Genomic DNA, 12,133 nt, shown 5'->3' on the forward strand with positions numbered 1-12,133 from the left:
CAGCCAACTTGCCGTCCGTGCTGACCTTCAACGCCATGGGCGATTCGCCGTCCCCACCGTCCTGCAACGACACGGGCGACTCACCATTCGAGGCGACTTACAATGACGCGGCCAACTCTCATGTCTACACAACCAAGACGACTTACAACGCCATGACCAATTCTCGAGTCCATGCCAAAACGCCAGACGCCGCCCTCACGGCCGTATTATGTCAACCCGCCGGTGCAATGCTCGCGTATACGAGCTGCCCAACAGACGGACTCAAGTCGCCGCCCTCACGGCCCAGTTTATATTAACTCATTGGTGCAGTGCTCGCCTGTACGAGCCGCCCAACAAATGGACGCAAGTCGCCGACCCCATGGTCCGGTTTATATCAACCCAGCGGTGCATTTCTCGCTCATACGAGTCACCCAACGGACGGATGCAAGACGCCGCCATCACGGTCCAGATGACATCAACATATCGGTGCATTACTCACTTATATGAGCCGCCCAACAGACGTGCGCAACCATCAACATTACACCAGCTTATGTCAAAATCAAGTATGGAGACTCTCAAGCCGCCTCTTTGAGCCGACTTAAGACTCGGGGGCTACATGGACATCGCTCGGCAGACTCAACTGGGATGAATAATTCAAGAGCCCCGGGTTGTTACAGGAACATTAAACCGGTCTTGGGGCTGCTGCTTCATTGACGAGAAGATTTAAGAATCGCCAAGAAGACAAGTCGCCATGATGCGACCGCCCAAACATGGGTGCCCGACCTTATTGGCGGATGATTCATAAAGTCGTCCAAGCATGGACGCTATCAGTATCAAAGAGCATAAGTCGCCATGCTGCACTTATTTCAAACTGGATACTGGTAAGCCAAAGAGGACCAAAGTTGCCACGTTGCACGGTTCAAACATAGGCGCATTATATGATTCTGTGGATTAGGCCGGCTTACTTGAGGGCAGTTTGTTCTCAAGTCGTTTTGTGGTAATAGCGTATACGCTTCTACAATCCTATGACGGTCTTTCCCTCAATCATAGGTCACTTGGGGGCTTCCTCTCACTGAGATCAGCCTTACTACCCATTTGGCCTGCGAAAAATTACCGCATTACAAATGGTTATACTGGACTGTGTGTTGGCCGAATCGCCATATGGACCCATGAACTCTTGGCGAGTTACTCCGCTCTATGGACCCTGAACTCGCCTTAGTTAAAATATGTTTGGTACCGGCAAGTGCCTCACATGGAAAATAGAGAAACCATTGGTTCATTGAACCATCTTCACTGAAGCTTGACTCGTGCCTGATCAGCCGGTCTAAATACTTGAGCTTTTGATACAAAAGTCTCCCTTGGGTGGCGCTTGAGCTTGTTTGACTCGCCCTATCCTGCCGCGACCTTATGAGCCGACGAAATTATTTATCTTGGGTGGCGCTTGAGCTTGTTTGACTCGCCCTATCCTGTCGTGACCTTATGATCCGATGAAATTATTTATCTTGGGTGGCGCTTGAGCTTGTTTGACTCGCCCTATCCTGTCGCGACCTTATGAGCCGACGAAATTATTTATCTTGGGTGGCGCTTGAGCTTGTTTGACTCGCCCTATCCTGTCGCGACCTTATGAGCCGACGAAATTATTATTTTGGGTGGCACTTGAGCTTGTTTGACTCGCCCTATCCTGTCGCGACCTTATAAGCCGACGAAATTATTTATCTTGGGTAGTGCTTGAGCTTGTTTGACTCGCCCTATCCTGTCGCGACCTTATGAGCCGACGAAATTACTATTTTGGGTGGCATTTGAGCTTGTTTGACTCGCCCTATCCTGTCGCGACCTGATGAGCCGACGAAATTGCTATTTTTTACCTTCCTGGCACTGCCACAAGGTTTTTCAGGCTTTTTTCTGACTCGCCTCAAAATATCTTGGGCCTATTGCTATTTATTATCACCCATTACTCACTGAGGTGCTAGCCACCATGACTCACTGAGCCGGCTTATTTAAAATAGCTTGATGCCATACTTATCATATCATATACGTGCATCCTATTGCATTACATCACACATCATACATACATATCATGCCGGTCTTCAAACCGGGTCAAAGCATAAATTCTTGCAGGTGCAAATAAATCTTTGAATAGCCAATTTGGCTGGATTTTTATCATGGTTTATCATAACCAGTGTCAAATGATTGGGGGTTTTTAAAGCCAGCTAGGAAGAATTGACTATTGTCAAAGAGCCGCCCTATCACATATAATGCCGAGTCATCTAATTGACCGGCCCTTGGATTTCTTCAACTTGTGTTCTGTAGTAAATTACAACACTTATGGATTTCTCAAGGATATATTTGCCGGGTTACATTGCAACCACGGTCAAGGATTTCTTTTATCACAAAGGCATCATCAGCTCAGAGAGTGGATATGATTTTATTCTACAATGGAAGGAATAGCCCCGAGTCGCTGCAGGCACACAACCCGGCACTTGGGGGCTACATTATTCAAATCAAGATTACATCAAAGTATGAAAGTCCCATGTCGCTGCAAGCATACACCATGACACTTGGGGGCTAATGCAATCCACTTTTCAAATCATCGCATCATCAACAGACCCGGATACCTCAAGGAGATAAGCCGGCCTTGGAGGGCTACATACCGCTCTTTATTCAAGTATGGATTCAAGGAAGAGCCGACTCATCATTTTTATAATGACCCGGCCCTTGGGGGCTACACATTGCTGCTCAAGGAGAAGAACATGGAAGTCCCAAGTCGCCGCAAGCAATCGACCCGGTACTTGGGAGCTACACTATTCAGATCATAATTTCTAAAGTCCTAGGTTGCTGCAGGCAAGACAACCCGGCCCTTGGGGGCTACATCACTAAGTTGTTTCATAGATCATGAGGTTCAAATTGGAGACCCGACCCATCACACACTGATGACCCGACCCTTGGGGGCTACAGTTGAAGCATTGAAAGACCGGTTCAACATCACACAGACTTGTCAATTGGAGTTCAGTTGTTTGATGGGGCACTACTAATAATCATGACCCGCCATTAGCAATCATGACCCGCCATTGTCAATCATAACTCGCCGAAGCAGGAGAAGTTGGTTCGACATTGTGTGGATTTCTTATTCCCCAATTTTTCATCAAGCCAGGGCATTGGAGGCCGACTCAATGGCATATGTATTTTATTGCAAAAGACACGTACCTACGAGATGATTGAAGGCGGCTCGAAGAAACCCGGATTTTTCAAGGAGCCACTTCAGTAAATCAAGCCGGCTAGAGGAGCAAGCCGGTCTCTTACTTATTTATTATTCTTATTTTAGGAGCTTACCATGAATAAATTCAAGCTAACCTTGGGGGCTAATGTCGGGGATATACCCCGCAGTGTAACCCGGCTTGGAGTATGACCCGCCAAAGGACTTGGCGACTCACCGGCGACTCAGCAGTGACCTCGCAGGCGACTCATACTTGTCCCCACAGGCGACTTAGATAAATGACAAAGGCCCAAGGCCCAGCGTGCACCCTGGCATAAGGCGACTCATAGAGAGGCCAGGAGGGCCGACTCACAAGAGAAGGCCCAAGAAGAGGAAAGACTCCCACAAGAAGGAAACAAGACCCGGATTAGGATTCAAGAGAGACTAGTCCTATTCCTACTACTAGTAGGACTCTACATGTAAACCTACCCCTTCCACCTATATAAGGAGGGGTAAGGCGCCCCAAGAGGGGGGGACACGAGACACAACTTAGGTCTAGACAAGACAAATCATGAGATAGACAGATGAGACACCCACGAGATTAGAGGTGGCGAGTTTGCACCCTTGTAATCGAGATCATCGTCTTCATCAATGCAACACAAGCAGGACGTAGGATTTTACCTCCATCGGAGGGGCCGAACCTGGGTAAACTCGCGTCTCTCGATTCCGACCAACCCCTTCAAGCCGCCACATGGTTGCGATGGCCTCACACCTAAGTTCTCTCACGAGGACATCTACCGTGACAAAACCACGACACTATGGATCAGGCTCGAGGGCGTTTAACTGATCCAGGATCTGTTGGCGTGTCAACGCAGGTGGTGCCAAGTTTTTGACAACTTTACCTTTGGTAAAGTTCTTCTTGTATTTTTTGAACTGATGGTCAGGATCCAGGAATTGTCTATGGAAGTCAAAGCAAGAATACTTCCGACCCTCCTGCAACCAATGAAACTGAAGAGCTGCCTTGCATTGGGGGCACGGTAACCTTCCATGCACACACCATCCAGAGAATAACGCATACGCCGACAAGTCATGCATAGAGTACATGTACCACACATGCATTTTAAAGTTTTGTTTTCTAGCGGCATCGTATGTCTTGACCCCATTATCCCAAGATTCTTCTAATTCATCCTTAAGCGGCTGCAGGTACACATTCATATTATTCTTCCCCGGATAATTGGCCCCTGGAATTATCAACGTTAGAAATATGTTCTTTCTTTGCATAATCTTTCGGGGGGGGGGAGATTGAGTGGATTGACAAATATAGGCCAACAACTGTATTGGGTTGCCGTCATGCCGAAGGTATTAAAACCATCTGTGGCGATGCAGACTCGATGATTCCTTGGATCTGCTGCTTTATCCAGATGCAATCCATCGAAATGTTTCCACGCTTCCCCATCCGATGTGTGTACAACCATCTTATTCCCATCCGCATCTAGTTTGGTTCTTTTGCCCAATTTGTGCCATGTCATCTGTCTGGCTGTCTCTTCGACCATGAAAAGACATTGAAGCCTTGGTACGATTGGCATATACCGAAGAACACTAACTGGGATTTTGGTCTGCCTCTTCTCACCCATACCATTGTCTACCACAAGATATCTGCAAGACTCGCAATTAGAACAATAGTCCAAGTGTGCATACTCCTTCCTAAGTAAGACATATCCTTTCTCACATGCATCTATCTTCTCATAGGGCATCTTAAGTACATGAAGTATTTTGTCTGACTGGTACAGGTTTGCAGGCATCACATGGCCTTTGGGTAGGAAGCGTCCAAATAGTGTCATCATCACATCGTAGCATTCTCTTACCAAGTTGAACTGAGCCTTCAGAGCCATTACTTGTGCAATTGCATCGAGCTGACAAAGCTCAGTGTGCTCATGGAGAGGACGTTTTGAAGACTCCAACATTTCAAAGAAGGCCTTTGCAGATTCCTGCATCTCATCTTCCAAATCCCGAGCATCATCAAAGTCTTGCACCATGTCTTCGATCCGGTACCATGCTCGTCGTTGTGACGACGGACCACCTCAGCTCTGGTGCGTTGTATAGACTCACCATGAAATATCCACATCGTATAATTAGGCTTCAAACCCCTCCTCTGCAGGTGCTTAAGCTTTACAGCCTGTGTCGTCTTTCTATAGTTGTCGCATCCAGGACAGGGGCAATAGTTTCTTTCCTGGCCATTTGCAAATGCGGCTTTCACAAATTCCTTGGTTTTTAGAAATCATTCTTTCGTCATCTCTTTCTGACTAGGGTGACCGGTATACATCCACACACGATCACTCAACTTACCTAGCTACTGAAGACACAAGAAATATATTTATATATAATTTAGCATATATATTCATGAGTAAATCAAGTTTGCCATTTTTATTACGTCCATGTAACCTACACGCTAATAGGTAAAGATAGGTCCTAATCCCACCCAAGTATGCGTAGATTGGGTTCGTTTTCCCATGCTCTGCTCCGGATCCAACGCAAAATTCCGGCAGCACCTCCCCGCTGTTCTCCTCATACACGTCTCCACAATAAACACAGATGATGTGTATCCGGATAACAAGATGGAGGCACTGACGAATTTATGCATCGGATCCGGAACAAAGCACATGGGAAAACGAACCCAATCTACACATACTCGGGCTGTCCATGGATAACATTGGACAATTCGAAAGAATCACGGTTATAAATATAAGAAAATGCATGCATATTTATAACTCTAACCCTTTCGAATGGGAGATGCATACTGGTCATGCATACTCATGAATTAATTTAATTACCTAAACCTAGCAAGTTTCATTTGAAAACCGACCCACAGTAAATGAAGGGGCGAGGAGGATATGAAATTTGTACTGACCCACGAATGCAGGGGCGGAGCTCGTACAACGCACGGGAAGGTCTTCGCACAACATACCTCACAGCGACGAGATAACTGTCACATGTAAATACACCCAATCAACACAAATATGAAAATTATGTCTTTTTGGAGCTATATGGCCTAATTATGTCATTTTAGAGGAAAAAACTAAGAATATAATATTCATGAGCTAACCAAGGTTTTTATGCCATTTTGAGCTTATTATGTCATTTTGGAGGATAATTAGCTAAGTTGTGAGCAAACCAAGGTTCTTATGATGTTTTTACCCTAACTAAGATAATTAGGTCATTTTAGAGGATAATTAGCTAAGTATGTCTTTGTTGGGGGAAAATAAGCTACGTAGAAGAAGAGAAGAAGAAGGAGAAGGAGGAGAAGGAGAAGGAGGATAAGGAGAAGGAGAAGGAGGAGGAGGAGGAGAATGAGAAGGAGGAGGAGGAGAAGAAGAAGAGAAGAAGAAGGACAAGAAGAAGGAGAAGAAGAAGCAGAGGAGAAGTATAAGAAGAAGGAGAAGAAGGAGGGAGAAGAAGAAGGAGAAGAATGAGGAGATAAGAAGGAGAAGAAGGAGGGCTCCTTCTCCTCCTCATCCCTCTCCTTCTTCTTCTCTTCTTCTCTTCTTCTTCTTCTCTTCTTCTTTTCATTTTTCCTCTTTCTTCTCCTCTTCTCTTCTTCTTCTTCTTCTCTTCCTCCTCCTCCTCCTCCTCTTCTCCTCTTCTTCCTCCTCTTATTCTTCTTCTTCCTCTTATTTCTATTTCTATTTTTCTTTATCCTCTTCTTCTACTTATTCTTCTTTTCTTCTTTTTTCTCTTCTTCTCCTTCTTATTTTTTCTTCTTCTCTTCTTCTCTTCTTCTTCTCCTTCTTATTTTTTTCTTATCCTCTTCTTCTTCTTCTTCTTCTTCTTCTTCTTCTCCTTCTTATTTTTTCCTTCTCTTCTTCTTCTTCTTCTTCTCCTCCTCCTCCTCCTCCCCCTCCTCCTCCTCCTCTTCTCCTCTTCTCCTCCTCCTATTCTTCTTCTTCGTCCTCTTCTTTCTATTAAGCTAACTAACTATTGGCAGATGGTCTTTATATGAAAAGCTAAGAACTAAATAACGACTACAATAACATCGACCACTACTGCAACAACTACTACAACAACTATAATAAGAACAACTACTACAACAACTACAATAACAACAACTACTACTACAACAGCAATAAAAAATCAACTTTGTAGTTATAATCTAATTCCAAAAAAATAAATAACAACAAGTTAATTTTCCCATGGGGGGTGGGGTGTGGGGGATCACCGGCAGGGGCGGCGGGGCGGCGCCGGGGCTGTTGGGCTGCGAGGCGGCACCGGGGGCGGTGGGGCGCCGACGCCGGGGGGCTGTGGGGCACCGGAGCAGCGCCAGGGGCGGTGGGGCGGTGGCAGCGGGGCTGTGGGGCACCAGGGTGGCGTCAGGGGAGCCGGAGGCAGCGGCGCGACGGTGGTGGCGATGGTGGCGGGACGGCCGTTACAGAAGTCCAAAGCTTTGTCGTGTGCTGGCGGACGACAAAGGGTCTAGACTCTTTGTCGTCTGCCTCCGGACTCCTTGCCGTCCGCTAGCATACGGCAAAGAAGGGACTGTAATTTGACCTAACATCCCCTCGGCCAGATGGGCCCACCTGTAGCTTTGCCGTCTGCTGTCCTAATCTTTGTCGTCTGCTGCCGACGGCAAAGAAGTGATTGATGGAAAAGACATTGTATGCCATCAGCCAGTTCTTTGTTGTCTGCTTTGTGGCAGCTGACGGCAAAGACACTCTTTGCCATCAGCCAGCAAACGACAAAGATTTGGCAGATGGCAAAAAACTGAATTCCAGTAGTGAGTCACATATTAACTCAAAGGTAACCAAGGGACAAGGTAATTAATGTATTAGTGGACATCACCTCATATGTACTTTACTCTATCTCCATAGATATCCTTGTATTTGTTCCTTTTGTAGGACTAACCCATGTAGGTGAGAAGAGTATGAAACAACATGGATAGTTCCAATTCAAGATGATCTTCATCAATGATGATCATCCACCACTACTACACCTACATGAAGTCTTCTCTGACAAAACACAAGGTTAGTTTGTCCCTCTTGGGGGGGATGTCACGTCAAGGGGGTGGGCTTTAGTCTAAGACTTGAGTCAAAGCATCTCACATGATGTGAACACATTAAAAGCTTTATGTAAAAGTGGTAACCCCACTTGTGCTTAAACGATGAGTATGAACTATAATCAAGTATTCTACTTGGTTCCTAAGTCAATATACTCATATATAGATGACTTCGTCATTGCCAAAGTGCTTGGTAGATACTATAGTGGATGTGCATGTTTGCCATGTTTCCTTTGATATCATATTGTGTGAGCATGTTGGTATGCATATTTTTACTCATTCGAGGATATCCAATTGTTGTTATTTGGATTTCTTTTTACTTGGCCATTTGGATATACAAGAATGCCTAAGTACCCCTCTCTAGCTATCTATGATTTCTTGTCTCAAATTCTATTCATGCTTCATCACCAAATTTGAGCAAGCTCTTTTCGGACCTTGTGTGTGAGGAGCGCTCGGAGTTCTGTTTCGACAAGGGCTAACTTCCAAAACCTCCCATATGCAATTGGATATAACCAACTCCACAAAATTGGTTTCACCAAAGCATTAGGGTTGATCTGGTTTTCCACCTCTCTACCATCGATTTCAAAATTTTGGCTTCACCGAGTTTGACTGTCCTCTGGCAGTTAAAAAGCTTGGTGGCATCGATTTTGTGAAATCGGTGCTACCAACAAAATAAGGTTATGTTCATCCGTGGACCCTAGATTGAAAATTACTTCAAACCCTCGGCTTCCCGCACCCATCTTCTGTCGCTGCTCGTGTCTATGGTTGTCTCCCTTGTCTCTAGTGCGCTCTCAATGCCATACTCCACTGTTGCCGATGAAACTCTGCCCTGCCGTCTCCGTTGTAGCAAGTTCTTCATGAAGCTAGGGTAAGAACTCAGCCCGTCTTGCGCTCCCGAATCTAATTCTTGCGCATTATGATTTGTCCTTCTTCCTTCCATGGTTTGCCAAGATCCTATCCACAAGAAAGATTCGATAGCTTTGGAGAATGAAATCAATTAGGTTTAGGGTTCCGCTGTTTGCATTTCAATAACATCGAGTGCAAAAGAATCGGTTCCACCAATTTTGGTTTTGGGGCTCTCAGAACTATCTCGGTGAGATTGAGTTAAGTTTTTTGGTGACTTCGAAAATGATGGACAAGTGTCTGATAAAGAGAAAGTCAGTCTCGGTGGCTCCGAAAATTAAATCTCGGTGGAATCGAAACCCACATAGCTGAATTCGAGACTAATATTTGAGTTCAAATGTTGCAAAATCAGCTGTATTTTGTGATTCCTATCTTTCCAATCTTTTATATCTATTCACAGGGTCATCTTGTCAGTATGTCAGGATCTAAGGACATCGAGAGTTTGAGGATAATGTTGTGGTGATGGATTCAAGTCATCCCACTTCACCTACAACACATGCTGAGTTAGAGGGTGATGCCCACTCAGAGGCAATGAGAGCCACTAGTCCTCGAGTGTTGACATCCAAAGGTGATCAAATGACATTTCTTCTCACCACCATCCAAGGGATGGAGAAGAACGTCAAAGACATTCTGCCAAATCAGAAGAACCTAGAGAGGATCGAAGAGACGAAGTTTCATGACCTGAATGTTAAAGTGACTGAGTTCACTCCACGAATCAACCAGTTGAAGCAGGAGGTTGATGCAGTGCTTACTCCCAGCTCCAGAAGTGACAATGATGATAGTCCGCCTCTCTAGGCTTCCTTTCAATTCAGAACTCAAACTAGACCTTCTTCATCAGCTCCTCCATCAGCTCCATCATTTCTACCCCTCCAGTGTCTACTCCACCTTCTTCATCAGCTCCACCACCAGCCTTCGTCGACGCTCTCTTGTAGACTCCTTCAACAACTACTGGAGGAGACAATGCCCACAGCGATGCTTAGCTCTGTAGCTCTGAACTTTTTTGTAACTTGTCGCCAAAGGGGGAGAAGTGTATAAATCATTAGGGCTTTGAGAGAGAGAGAGTGCTACTTTTTTATTTCTCTTTGGTTTCTCAAAATATTTGGTTTATCTTTTGGATGTCTCAAACTGTGTTGTGTTTAATCATACACTCTATGTTTGTTGCTACTAATTCCTATGCTTGAGATATCTATGTGATGATCATTCAGTCATTATTTGTGTTATGTGCATTATCATTTATGCGCGATACGTCTCCAATGTATCAATAATTTATGAGATATTCGGGCCATATTTTCCTATGTTTACAATACTTTTATATGGTGTTGATGCACTTTATATGATTTATTTAGAACTAACCCAGACTAACGTTGTTTTTACCAAAATTACAGTGGTGTTGTTTTTGTACACAAAATAAAAGTTATCAGAATCACACGAAACTTTGTTATGTTTTTTCCGTAGAAAAAAAAGAAATATTGGAGCAAAGAACAACCGTAGGGGAGCCACCTGTGGACCACAAGCCAACAGGGCGCGCCCACCCCCTCGGCGTGACGTGATGGCTTGTGGGTCCCACGTGGCTCCATTTAGAATGATTCGAACGCCAATATATCCTATATAAACATAAACCCTCAGAATAAACACAGAGCTTCTGCTCCACAACTGCAAGTCTTTTAATCAACGAAAAACCCATCTGGATCCTCTCTAGAATCCTGACGGAGGGGGAAAATGATGTCCGGTGAACATCTTCATCATTCCGGTGGTGTCCATGATGAGGAGGTAGTAGTTCGCCCTTGGGGCTGAGGGTATGTACCGGTAGCTATGTGTTCAATGTCTCTCTCTCTCATGTTCTAGAGATGTCCCGATCTTGATGTATCATGGCTTTCTTAAATAGTAGGATCATATGGTGTTTGTCCCTTTCTTGTTGTGATGAAATGAATCTTTCCCTTTGTGATCTTTTTATTTTGAATTCAATATTGGGTTTGAGAACACTTGATGTATGTCTTGCTTGTGGATACCTGTGGTGACAACGGGGTATTCTATTGATTCACTTGATATATGTTATGGCTGTTGGAAATATGCCCTAGAGGCAATGATAAATAGTTATTATTATATTTCCTGTTTAAAGATAATCGTTTACTATCCATGATATAATTGTATTGAATGAAAAACATAGATACATGTGTGGATACGTAGACACAACAATGTCCCTAGCAAGCCTCTACTTGGCTAGCTCGTTGATCAAGGATAGTCAAGGTTTTCTGGCTATGTGCAAAGTGTTGTTACTTGATAAGTGGATCACAACATTAGGAGAATCATGTGATGGACTAGACCCAAACTATGAACGTAGAATATTGATCGTGTCATTTTATTGGTATAGTTTTCTGCATGTCAAGTATTTGTTCCTATACCATGAGATCACATAACTCACTGGCACCGGAGGAATGCCTTGTGTGTATCAAACATCACAACATAACTGGGTGATTATAAAGGTGCTCTACAGGATCTCCGAAGGTGTCCGTTGAGTTAGTATGGATCAAGACTAGGATTTTTCACTTCGTGTGATGGGAGGTATCTCGGGGCCCACTCGGTAATACAACATCACACACAAGCCTTGCAAGCAATGTGACTAAGTGTAAGTCATGGGATCTTGTATTACGGAACGAGTAAATAGACTTGTCGGCAACGAGATTGAAATAGGTATGCGGATACCGACGATCGAATCTCGGGCAAGTATCATACCGAAGGACAAAGGGAATGACATACGGGATTATATGAATCCTTGGCACTCAGGTTCAACTGATAAGTTATTCAAAGAATATGTAGGATCCAATATGGGCATCCAGGTCCCTCTACTGGATATTGACCGAGGAGTACCTCGGGGCATGTCTACATAGTTCTCGAACTCCTAGGGTCTTTACACTTAAGGTTCGTCGATGTTTTAGTATAGTTGAGTTATAGTGTGGTTACCGAATGTTGTTGGGAGTCCCAGATGAGATCACGGATGTCACGAGGGTTTC

This window comes from Hordeum vulgare, chromosome 3H (genome assembly GCF_904849725.1).
Source record: "Hordeum vulgare subsp. vulgare chromosome 3H, MorexV3_pseudomolecules_assembly, whole genome shotgun sequence".
Classification (NCBI taxonomy): Eukaryota; Viridiplantae; Streptophyta; class Magnoliopsida; order Poales; family Poaceae; genus Hordeum; species Hordeum vulgare.